This window comes from Bos javanicus, chromosome 21, assembly GCF_032452875.1.
Source record: "Bos javanicus breed banteng chromosome 21, ARS-OSU_banteng_1.0, whole genome shotgun sequence".
Classification (NCBI taxonomy): domain Eukaryota; kingdom Metazoa; phylum Chordata; class Mammalia; order Artiodactyla; family Bovidae; genus Bos; species Bos javanicus.
Window position 1 is genome coordinate 44964582 of NC_083888.1, and position 13055 is coordinate 44977636.

The 13055-nt window shown below is 44.0% G+C and overlaps 1 protein-coding gene and 1 long non-coding RNA gene across 2 annotated transcripts in view; one reads left to right on the forward strand and one right to left on the reverse strand.

Moving 5' to 3' along the window:
* Positions 1 to 13055, forward strand: part of PSMA6 (proteasome 20S subunit alpha 6) — a 38344-nt gene that overhangs the window by 1879 nt on the left and 23410 nt on the right. The window lies entirely within an intron of this gene.
* Positions 1388 to 13037, reverse strand: LOC133233958 (uncharacterized). The gene is made up of 2 exons (XR_009731931.1): positions 12950 to 13037; positions 1388 to 6599 (listed from the first exon to the last, which is right to left on the reverse strand). It is a non-coding gene; the product is annotated as an uncharacterized LOC133233958 (long non-coding RNA).

Sequence of the window (13055 nt, forward strand, 5' to 3'; positions counted from 1 at the left end):
GGGTCGCAAAGAGTCGGACACGACTGAGCGACTTTCACTTTCAGTAACACTTCAGATTCATTTACTCATTCTACCTTCTGTGGTGTCCATCTTACCAATTTTAAACCTAACTTTGGGTAACCCGAGGTTTGTCCACTTCCTCTGCTCCTACACACCACAGTGTTGCTACAAAAGTCATGAAATTACACTGCTGGAACTTCACTCCCATTTGAAGGTTCTTTGTTTCATCTTTCAGTGAATTCCCATTAATTTCCTGAAGGAGCTCTCCCAATCTTCTTCATCCTAACTTGAAAAGTAGCTCTTCTCCTGCAGCCTTCATTTCCTTTCTGTTCAGTGGGGAAGATAGTCAGCATACCTCTCACACTCTGATGGATGTAGGATCTTGTTTAAAAAGTTGGTTCAGGTCTCATGTGCCTGGTGATGCCAATGCTACAGACCATGTTTTGAGTAGTCTCAAATGAGCTCCAAGGTTATTTAAAAATAATTATAATACAACACTCAGGATTCTATGTCCTGAGTCATAGCCTCACTCTCACTCTCGGCAGATGAACTTAGCAGGAACTAAGAACCATCTGTTAAGAGCCTCATCAGTTTTTGCTCTTTCCAACAACTTTCTGCCCTCACCTTTTTCTTACTTTTCTAGGTTAGTTTTTCTACCTGCATCCATACTATCCTTTCTTGCTAACTTCAGAACTTGTCCTCTCAGGTAATCTCTTTCCATGGGCTCTTTCTCTCATCTTTGGGCTTGCCTGGTGGCTCAAATGGTAAAGAATCTGCCTGCTATACAGGAGACCCAAATTCAATCCCTGGGATTGGAAGATCCCATGGAGAAGAGATTGGCTACCTATTCCATGGACAGAGGAGCCTGGTATGCTACAGTTAACGGGGTCACAAAGAGTCAGACACGACTGAGCAGCTAACACTTTCACTTTTCCCTCATCTAACTACAAATTCCTTTGGGCTTCTAGCCTGACATGTACTTCCCTAGGCATAGTGTAACAGCCAGACTTCTCAGAGGAAGGAGCCATCTCTACCCTTGGTTTCTTTCCAGTTCTCCATTTGCAGCTGAGCATTTCTACCTTGGTAGCCTGTGGACCCTCAACCACTATGAAAACAACTCCTCTTCACCCCCACAAAGTGATCTCCTGCCTTACTTTATTTTTCCTGCTCCTTACCTCTTACTTACTTACTTACTTATTTACTCAATTAGCAAATCATGTCGATTTTACCTTCAAAATATCTGTCACAGGCTAGTTATTCAACTCTTAACTACCTCTCCAAAGGAAATAATTCTTTTTGAAAAAGGTTTGTACATGAAGATATTCTTCATAATAATGTTATTGAGAAGAATAACAAAATTGGGAATAATGAAATGTTCAAAACAAGGTAACAAAGAGACAAATATAATTTTAAATGTTACAGTGATTAAAATGATACTCTGTGTCTTGGCATGGGTTAAGATTTTGTTGATTCCACAGTGTTACATTTTGTTGATTCCACAATCTTTGGGTTCTGGGATTGTAGTTGATTTTTAGTTCTCTTTGTCTTCTGCACAATTTGAAACAGATACTTGAGTAACAGACCATTAGGATTCTCTCTGTCTCCATTTCCACTGAGGCACAAATGTCAGTACATACCAAGATTCCCAGGTGAGTGTGAGGCAGACACTGCACATGCAGAATTTACAAAAGGAATAAAGGAGACTCTGCCTCACAGATCCTGGCCCCTCGGTTCAGTTCAGTCGCTCAGTCATGTCCAACTCTTTGCAACCCCATGGACTGTAGCACGCCAGGCTTCTCTGTCCATCACCAACTCTTGGAGCCTACTCAGACTCGTCCATCGTGTCAGTGATGCCATCCAACCATCTCATTCTCTGTTGTCCCCTTCTCTTCCTGCCTTCAATCTTTCCCACCATCAGGGTCTTTTCCAATGAGTTGGTTCTTCGCATCAGGTGGCCAAAGTATTGGAGTTTCAACTTCAGCATCAGTCCTTCCAATGAATATTCAAGACTGATTTCTTTTAGGATTGACTGATTGGATCTCCTTGCAGTCCAAGGGACTCTCAAGAGCCTTCTCCAACACCACAGTTCAAAACCATCAATTCTTCTGTGCTCAGCTTTCTTTATAGTCCAACTCTCACATCCATACATGACTATTGGAAAAACCATTGCTTTGACTAGACGAACCTTTGTTGGTAAAGTAATGTCTTGCTTTTTAATATGCTGTCTAGGTTGGTCATAGCTTTTCTTCCAAGGAGCAAGTGTCTTTTAATTTCATGGCTGCAGTCAGCATCTGCAGTGATTTTGGAGCCCCCAAAAATAAAGTCTCTCACTGTTTCCATTGTTTCCCCATCTATTTGCCATGAAGTGATGGGTCCAGATGCCATGATCTTCATTTTTGAATGTTGAGTTTTAAGCCAACTTTTTCACTCTCCTCTTTCACTTTCATCAAGAGGCTTTTTAGTTTTTTGCTTTCTGCCATAAGAGTGGTGTCGTCTGCGTATCTGAGGTTATTGGTATTTCTCCCGGTAATCTTGATTCCAGCTTGTGCTTCATCCAGCCCAGCATTTCGCATAATATACTCTGCATATAAGTTAAATAAATACTCCTTTCCTGATTTGGAGTCAGTCTGTTGTTCCGTGTCCAGTTCTAACTGTTGCTTCTTGACCTGCATACAGATTTCTCAAGAGGCAGGTCAGGTAGTCTGGTATTCTCATCTCTTTAAGTATTTTCCACAGTTTGTTGTGATCCACACAGTCAAAGGCTTTGGCGTAGTCAATAAAGCAAAAGTAGATGTTTTTCTGGAACTCTCTTGCTTTTTCAATGATCCAACGGATGTTGGCAATTTGACCTGTGGTTCCTCTGCCTTTTCCAAATCCAGCTTGAACAACTGGAAGTTCATGGTTCATGGACTGTTGAAGCCTGGCTTGGAGAATTTTGAGCATTACTTTGCTAATGTGTGAGATGAGTACAATTGTGCAGTAGTTTGAACACTCTTTGGCATTGCCTTTCTTTAGAATTGGAATGAAGACTGACCTTTTCCAGTCCTGTGGCCACTGCTGAGTTTTCCAGATTTGCTGGCATATTGAGTGCAGCACTTTCACAGCATCATCTTTTAGGATTTGAAATCCCCTCAACCAGGCCAAAGATGTAAGAGAGTCAGAAGAAGGAAAAAGATAAAGATGTTTCTTTATAGAGAGCTGTGGCCAGGTTTCCGGTTCCTTGGTGCCCTCTGACCTTAGGACCCTGGGAAATCGCCTCAGTAGGAAGACTTGGGGCTCCTTCAGCAGTCTGGGGAAGTCACCAACCTCAGTGAAAGCTGAAGCCTCTTTGGATGGGCCTGACTCTGCCAGCAAAGCTAGAAGATGACAGCAGAGCTGACGAGGGACACTGGAAATGAGCCAGAGAGGGCTGCTGCCCTAAAGCTGCCCCAAGGGCCAGATGGAGGCCAGCTGGGTGGAAAGAGAGTTGCCTTACTTTTTCTTAGCCTGGAGGGGAACTTCTAGATGGCCAGGGGTTGAGGAAAGAGTACAGGTAGCCACCTACATATAAAAATAGATGGACTCAGCAGAGAACCACCAAAGAGCCTAGAAAAGTGGCCAAGCAGGAAGCATCCATTTTAACTATCTGTCAGGCTCACCAGAGACACCAGCTATAAACAGCTGCTAGGCCTAGAAAGCATTAAGACACCCAGCCTTACCTGTCCTCCACCTTGGCTGGTGGAGGTGGCTGGTATGAGGGAGGTAGGTGTAAAATTGAGCCAGGAGTGGTCAGGAAGGAAAAGTCAACCATGCCCCCACCCCTTTCCACTGGAAGCTTTAGTGTGAAACTGACCTAAGCTGGCAGGAAAAAAATGATACAGTACTGCTTAGAATCTGTTGGTATAGAACTGTGTATTCTAATTTCTGAACTGATACTGCATTGGTGACTTAAAGTGACCATAGCACTGCATATTATCTAAGAGGAACAGAAAAGTAAGGGGGCTTTCCAGAGTTTTTGTCTAAGGCAGGAAAAATGAAAGGAAGAGTGGGAGAACGAAAGTCAGATTGTAGTTTTATCAGCCTGTTCATCATGCTTGTCACCAGAACCCAGGTGCCCCCTTGTGCTCGCTTCCATCATCTCTTGCCCTCATAAAGGTAGCCACTGTCTAGTCTTCTAATAGTACAGATTTTTTTTTTTTGCCTGTTTTTATGTTTTATGTAAATGGAATCATTCAGGATGTGTTTTTTTGTGCCTGGCTTCTTTCATTCAGTATTGTGGGAGGTTCATCTGTATTGTCACATGTAATTGTATCTCATTCATTTTCATTATTCTGTAATGTTCTATAGTCTGAATATGGACTTCCTGGTGGCTCAGACAGTAAAGAATCTGCCTGCAATGCAGAAGACCCAGGTTTGATCCCTGGGTCGCAAAGATCCCCTGGAGAAGGGAACAGGTACCCAGTCCACTATTCTTGCCTGGAGAATCCCATGGACAGAGGAGCCTGGGGGGCTGCAGTCCATGGGATCACAAAGAGTTGGACACAAGTGAGTGACTAACACCAGTGTGAATATACCACAGTTTATCCATTCTGCTTTGATGGGCATTTGGATAGCTTCTAGGCTTTGCCTATTAGAAATAGTGCTATGAATAGTTTATCATGTTTAATGAGCAGAGAGCTATTTTAAAATCTCTGGCATCTTATTTCCTTTCCATTCCCCTAACTACCACCCCAGTTCACACCTTCTCAAACTTTCACTTGGACTAATAGCAGTAGCCTCCTGATTGATATCCCCATCTACAGTTCATAAATATACCAAGTTTATCTTCTGGGAGTGTAATGCTCATCATGCCATTTTCCTTACTCGGAAACATTAAATGTCTCCCCATTACCTTCCAGCCACGGCAGTTCCTTTACTTGGCATTCAAGGCCTCCTCCCTGCATTTGTACTCCAGAACATTTTTGTGTCCCAGTCAGGCTAAGCCATTGCCATGACCTAAACACAGACTCTTTTTTTCTTCCTCTGTCTCCCTGTTCTTGGCCACTCCCAGTCCACGTTGCATCATGGTGCCACTCAAACTGCCCCTAACAGCTAACAAATCTGTCAGAGTTCTTGTCCCCCCAGGCTGAGCTCAGACATATTTCTTTCAGCAGGCAGCTTGCATTCCCTGTGGCCATGGTCATTTCCCATCTGCCGTGCTCTGTTGGACACTACCTTATGTATCATGAGCTGCCCCGTACTTAGCATTGCTCTCATTTGTTTCATCTTTCTTGCCCACTGAATTCCAGCGGGGCCCCATCTGTCTCATCTGTGTGTCTCCAGAGCAACCGGTCCAGCTGCTTGCCCATAGAAGAGGCTCAATAAATGCTGGTTGAATTATTTTGGAGAAGTTGTTTGAAAATGTCTTCCTGATTTTTACCTCTGATTCCCACTTCTCCTTTGAGTGAATTCCCCCTCTTGCTCCTTGGTATTTTGTGTGTGTGCTGGCTAGCTCAGGAGCATAGTCTTTAGCGTCTGGTGCTTTGACTGATCTTCAAGAAATAATGATAACCTCTCAATGCCACCCTCTTTGATCATACTATTTAACCCCCTCCATGTTTTAAAAGAATTAAATATTTATTAGGCATCTACATAGACTATGAAAACTGGAATAAAATTTGCTCTGCACCTGTAAGATATCATTTCAGAGTCTCTAGTCTGGAAAAGTGTTTAATCTGTTGTCTATGGTTAATTCTTGAAACTTGCCTTTTTCTCACCACGATGGATGAATTGCACACTAGGAGAAGTTTGCGGATCTCAGCTGCGGTTTATCAAAGCAAGCAGAAAATAAAACTGGAGCACTCTGCTGCTTTCCCATCAGTACCTGGGTTCTCAAGAACTAGTTCCTAAATTAGTGACTGAAAATATTGGTTATAATGATTAGACACCTCATTCATTTGCTCTCTCTCCCCCAGTTATCTCAAGAGAACTTGGGCTTATTCTGAGCACCAGCGATGACTTAATTTTGCGGTGAGAAAATAGGAATGAGAGGAAGCCAATTAGGAAACCTCAAGGAAGAGGAAGTATCTCCAGGCTGAAGGGAAGACTGTTGAGTCTTATTTCCTCTCTGTTCTTGACTCATCCTCTCAGTGCCTGACCAACTTCTGCACCCCCCTTTCCCCACCTGATCAGGGGGCTGGAATGGGTGTGAGGTGAAATTGGAGTTAGTAGAGTGAAGGAAGTCAAATAACATTCACAAAGACCCAAGATATAGGGATGCGCCATGGGTGTGACAATCTCGTTGAACTGACTGATGCTTACAATTCCCATCCTCTGTCCACATTCATGGCTGAGGCTACATGTGTGCAGGACAGAGTGGGTAAGAACTGGCTGCTTTCAAAGTTAACAAAACAGACTGAGTTTCACTTCTGAACAGTCACAGCATACAGTGTAGCCTGGTGCAGTACTTGGCTTCCTTCTTGCTAGAGAAAGAGCAAAACAACCACCGATCCAGGCTTTATTCACCGGTGTCCCCTCCTTTCACAAAGGCAGAAGCAAGTCTTTAGTAGGTGACTTATTTTCTTTGTAGTGCTTAATATTTTTTTCCTCCATGCCTTTAAGGGTAGGTACAGCATGCTCACCTGTTTGAGAGAAGACATCAAGGTGGTGGTCACCAGGTGATCTCTGGCCAGCGTCAGATCCAAATCCAGTGCTTGACACTTGGAGCAAAGCCCGACCCTGTTCAGGACTCGGGCCCCTCCCTTCCCCAATCTTATTTTTCACTGGAACATTTGCTGTTCTCTCAAGCTCTGAAGGGCTTCCTGTGTTATCATGCCTAAGGGGAAGTTGTATGTTAAAAAACCACCAACGGTTAAGCCCAGACCAGCTGGGGTCTTCCATTGCTGCTTCCAGTACTCTGGGGAGACCCATGAGAATTCTTAGTGTTTCTCTAAGTCCTTGGCTTTCAGAAATGAGCTCAGTCATCCGTCAAGCATTGGGTCTTCCTTTAAAGGGGGAGTTTGGAAAAACAGGAGAAGCATCAAAAGTTGTAAGAGGGTAATTCTAAAGTTGTTACAGCTAAAAATCAAGGGTGACCTGAAAGCTAAAGGTTTTGGCTCTCTAGAAGGAGTTCCTGGATAGATATAGTTAAGTAAACTATATCTATATCTCAACCCAAAGGATTGAGCCAATACAAGTTTATTCCCTTTCAAATCAAAGGACAGTGTTACCATTTTTGGAGATGACTGATCGAATTCCAGGCACAGAATTATATAGACTGGTAAGGAAAGGGCGGAGTAGCAGGGCAATGATAATTTGTGACTGCTGTGTCGACAGACACCATATTGTACCCACCACTGGTACTGGAGAGTGAGAGAACCACACGCTGGGTGTTATGGGCAAGAGCACTGGGGAATATTACTTTACTGGAATGTGGTTTGAAGAGATTTTGAGCAGAAGCATAACCATGTGCCTCATGTAAGTCACAGTAGCACATCCCACACCACATTTGAGGCTCCATTTGTCGCTCTCCTTTGCCCATAAATTGTATAGTAGAACTGGAGTACAGAGAAATCACCGTTTTCTCTTTCCCCAGGACTCAGCCAGAATGACAGCTCTTAGGTACCCTACCATAGTTGCTGGGGTACAGAAAGAACTTAAGGACTTCGATTGGTATGAGAAAGATACAAATAGAACCAGGTTCTTGCCCTCAGTCCTCTACTGAGGCACCTGATTGGTGATGGTCTGACCAGGGAGCTACCTCGCTTCAGGTGATCAGCCAGAGCCGCTATGTGTCCAGCTCTTTCATGGCCACAGTGGACTTTTGGGGCATCCTAACTCTCCTAAGATACTCTACCTACCAGTGTTTCAACACCTGCTTATCACACGGAAACACAGATACGCTTCATTTGTATATTCCCTGGCTCACTGAAACCACCAGCAGAGCATCCTAAGCCAAGGGCTAAATTCTTATATTGCCTTTAAACGCCATGTGATTCAGCGTGTCTGCAGTCCCTGGGAATCTACGCTGCTACTTTACCTTTGCCTTGTGGGTAACCCCTACCTTCCACCTACCTCCACCCCCAGGGGAGAATGTGGGCCTTGCCAAATGGAGGCCCCCAGGAGATTTTCCAAGACTCACGAGATGTCAAGTCATCTCTAAAATTTTTCAAAAAACCAGAAAGTCATTTCAGAATGTCTAACTTAGTGGCCCCACAGAGAGGAAGATCAAATTTTCCACACAGACACAGCAAGTCTGCCCCCATAGGCTTGTGTTAAAGCTGCAGGAGTATTCGTACCCAGACTTTCATGAAAGCTCCCCAGCCCAGGGGGAAGTCCACCTGGGTGAGCAGTTAAGCTGCTGCTTGACACCCAAGGCACATATTCTTGAAGTCTCTGTTTCCTGGGGATTTCCCTTAGCAATGGAATTAGCAAAGGGTTCGTCTTTCTGAAAGGTTTCCCAGAGGAAATCTATTTGCCTGTGAAAAAAACCTCAAATTCTAATATAAAATCTCTGGCCTTTTAGGTTTTTGAGTTCGGATTTCTCATTTATTCACAAATCTCTTCGAATAAAAACAGTTCAACATAGTACAAAACCCAAGTGGTGAGAATGCATATTCAGTGAATGATCAGAGTGCTTACTTCATGCCAAGCACTGATGATACACTCAGGAGCAGATATGGCCACTGCCCTCAAGGAGCCTGATATTCTAATTCTAGCTTTCAGTTTGCACTGTATTGAAAATGAAGTTGACTCCTTGCAGGAAGTATCCTTTAGGGTAATTGTGTTGTTGTTGTTCAGTCACCAAGTCTTGTCTGACTCTGTGACCCCCGTGGTCTGCAGCACACCAGGCCTCTCTGTCCCTCACCATTAATAAGTATATGCCATGCAAAATCCTAGGCCTCTTTTAGGGCCCAGCTTAAATGCAACCTCAACAGAGGATCAGAATTTATTTGAGCCTATGAAATAATTCTCATAGCCAATGTGTGTGTGATTTTAGATATTCCATCACTGCATGGTAGGGTACACCCAGGGTGCTTCACTGAGAGTCATGTCTATGTGGGAAGGAAAGGCAATTATGAAAAAATTTCTCAGTTGTTCCCTTGTCTTTCTACAGTTTTCAGTTCATTTACTGAACTTTTATGAGCCAAGCCCCATAGCAAGGGTCGTAGAGAATACAAAGATAAAAGGTATTCAGGCTCTGCTCATCTTTCTTTCTGTGCTACACTGGGTCTTTGCTGCTGTGCACGGGCTTACTCTCGTTGCAATGTGAGGGCTTCTCATTGTGGTGGCTTCTCTTGTTGTGGAGCACAGGCTCTAGCCTTGCTGGCTCAGTAGCTCTGATGCACAGGCTTACTTGCTCCACAGCATGTGGAATCTTCCCAGACCAGGGATCGAGCTCATATCCCCTGCATTGGCAGGCAGATTCTTAACCACTGGACTACCAGGGAAGTCCTGCTTTGGCAATCTTTAGTGAAGCCTATTAGAGCTCTTTTAAGTTAAATCACATGATTACCAATATGTGATGCTTTTGACCTATAAAAATGGACATTTTATTTGGTTCAGAGTAATAAAAATTCAAATTATATGCACTGGGCATATAGGGGGAAAGAGGCAGATCGGTGAATCTGAGCTTCTTAGCTGAGGAGATGGGAATGAGTGTCCTTACAGGAGGAATAGGGGAGTGAGGGAACTGGAGAGCTTGAGGAGGGATCAGGCAGTGTATCTCAGAGCTGTGCCATGGAATGTAGCCCTGCAGTGGAAATAGGAGGATGAATTGCAAGACAAGGCTGAAAAGAAAGGCACAGGTCAGCTAAGTTCAAGACTAAATTTTATTGAGTACCTCAAAGAAGTCTGGGCAGAGAAGCAACTCAATGAGATGTTGCTCAGGAAAATGATTCCAAGAGTGTGATCAACAGGAAGAGACTCTACTGTGCCAGACCATGCCAACTGGTCTTAATCCAGGCAGTGGCAGTGGGAGTGAGAAGCAGAAGGAGTTATCCCATAGGGAGAATCAACAGGATTTGGTTACTGGAAGGCTGCAATCACAGTCATCATTTAATGAGTGCTTATTATGTGCTAGGTATCTTGTCTGGTACCTCAGTTTCTTGCCTTCTCTCATCTAATCTCCTAAACAGCCCCCATAAAGAGAATCCACCCTTGAGGAGGTTGCATAAGGTCAGATATCTGGTAACTGTCACAAATGGGATTTAAATTCAAGTTTAAATAGAAAGGGATGCACTCCTAGCCCCTGTGCTATAAGGGAATTCATTCATTCAGCTAATACTTATTGAGCACTTTAATATATGCTAGGTATTGTTCAAGCTACCTGAGCTGTACAAGTGAACAAAACAAAGATTCCTGCCCTCTTGGCCCTTGGGTTGGGTGAGGAGAGACAATAAACAGTGAGCAAAATTATGAATTATATGATGGAAAAGAGGAGAGCAGAATAAGAAGGATCAGAATTACCTGGGGAGGTTTAGGAGAACTGACAACTATTGCAAGGGTTTGACTCTGAGGACTTGGAAAATGTATTGTGAGGGAAGGGAACTAACTGGCTTGGGAGAAAAGAGATGGAATGAGGTGTGTTCTGTTTTAAACATGTTAGATTTGGAAGTACTGTGTGTCTCAACGTGAAAAATACCCCATAGGTGATTAGAGAAGACTCAGCACTAGAGACTGATACAGCCAGAGACCTAGTTTTGAGGAAATACCGTCATAGAGGGGTTGTTGAGTGAGTTCACCCTCCAAGCAACCTTACAGAGAGGTCGTTTTATCTATGACTATTCAGGTGAACTTTTGGAGTTATAGTCTAAGGGGCTTGCTCAGAGTCTAAGAAAAAAAAGTACTCAGTGTCAGGAGGAGTTGGTCCTGAGGATAGGGACCTAAACCTAGGAACACCTTTCATCAGGACACTTGGGAATCAGAGGGAGCCGGAAAGTACCCTGTGTGCCAGAAATGATGTCTGCACTTAGTATTTTCTTAATTGAGTTTCAGTTTTGGATTTTCTTTTTCAGTAATGAAACAGAAGTTTATTTTTTAAAAAATACTCTTGAGAAACTAGAACTTCCTTAAGAAACTCCTTAGGAGGCTCTTAAAATTTTTTTCCTTTAAATGGAAAGTGAGTTTAAGAGGAAATACATTAAAGAGGTAAGAATTCCTTCTTCAATATTACTTGCAACTGGTATTGAAGTGCCAGACTCTTGTTATAGCTGGCTTTCCTAGTACACAAGCTGTTGGGCCAGCTACACTAGTTTAAACATCTGATTTGCATTTTACAGTCACTAAATAGAAGTGTGTGTCTTGGGGTAGGTCAAAACAGGCACATTTTACAGTTTCAAAAGTCACTTGCTGTTCTCCCAGAGCTACCTTGCCTGTTTGGAAATTATTCTCATTACTTCATCTACCACAAGCCTGCTTTGAGCCTTGTCCCTTCCGTTCTTGTTCATTATCAATCAAGGCTACTGATTCCTTTATTACACCTATATTGCCTATTGTTAACCACTCAGTTGTGTCTGATTCTTTGTAATTCTGTGGACTGTAGCCCACCAGGCTCCTCTGTCCATGGAATTCTTCAGGCAAGAATACTGGAGTGGGTAGCCATTCCCTTCTCCAGGGGATCTTCCAGACCCAGAGACCTAGGTCTCCTGCATTGCAGGCAGGTTCTTTACCGTCTGAGCCATCAGGGAAGCCCCATTACACCTATATTTCAACTTAAGTTCCACTTTTAAGACAAAACTGACCAGAGCTCCTGGCCAAAGGAAGATCTTACCTGGCCAGAATAAAATTCTGCTCTGGAGTGGCTAGCAACACCCTTTCCCTTCTGTACCTAAAATTAACTGGCTACTGCCAGGGCTTCCCTGGTGGCTCAGAGGGTAAAGCATCTGCCTGCAATGCAGGAGACCTGGGTTTGAACCCTGGGTCAGGAAGGTTCCCCTGGAGAAGGAAATGGCAACCCACTCCAGTACTCTCGCCTGGAAAATCCCATGGATGGAGAAGCCTGGTAGGCTACGGTCTATGGGGCTGCAAAGAATCGGACATGACTGAGTGACTTCACTTTCACTGCCAGAGCAGCTGCGATCCATTTATTTCTCCCTCTCATAGCAGGAAAGAAAGTGGTTGGATAGAAAGTTGTCATTTGCAGAAACGTGGATGAACCCAGAGACTGTCAGAATGAAGTCAGAAAAGAGGAAAACGAATATTGTATATTAACGCATATATGTGGTAATAGGAAAATGGTAAAGATGAACTTGTTAAGCAGAAACTGAGACACAGACGTAGAGAACTAAGGTATGGATACCAAAGGATGAGGGAGGGGAGTGGGATGAATTGAGAGACTGGCATTGACATATATACACTGCTACTGTGTATATTGCTTCCCAGGCAGACGGTAAAGCGTCTGCCTGCAATGCGGGAGACCTGGGTTCAATCCCTGGGTTGGGAAGATCTTCTGGAGAAGGAAATGGCAACCCACTCCAGTATTCTTGCCTGGAAACTTCCATGGACTGAGGAGCCTGGTAGGCTACAGTCCATGGGGTCGCAAAGAGTCGGACACGACTGAGCGACTTCTCTCGCACTTTTTTTCACTGTGTATAAAGTAGATAACTCATGAGAACCTACTGTACGGCACAGGCAAGGTCTACCTGGTGCTCCGTGGTGAACTAAATGGGAAGGAAATCCAAGAAGGAGGGGATATATGTATACGTATGGCTAACTGACTTTGCAGTACAGCGAAACTGACACAGCAATGTAAAGCAACTATACTCCAGTTGAAAGAAAGAAGGAAGGAAGAAAGCCAGTGGGTAAACATTAAGAACGCCAGCAAGCCGGATCCAGGCTACATATACAGGTACCCAAACTAACGAGAGACTTCAATACGCGATTACTCAGGGAGGCAAATCACTACTCGAGACCCCGGAAAGCTTTTCTGCTCTTGCTACAGTCAATTCATTCTCCAGATGAAAGCTCTAAACCGCCACAAGCCGAACGTCACCTGCAATCTTCAAGCCGCCTACAACTGGGGCTGGCGCAAGCTCAAGTCGAAGAACCCGCTCTTCCCCACCCCCACTAGAGGCGGGGCCTTGGAGCTCTCCCCGCGC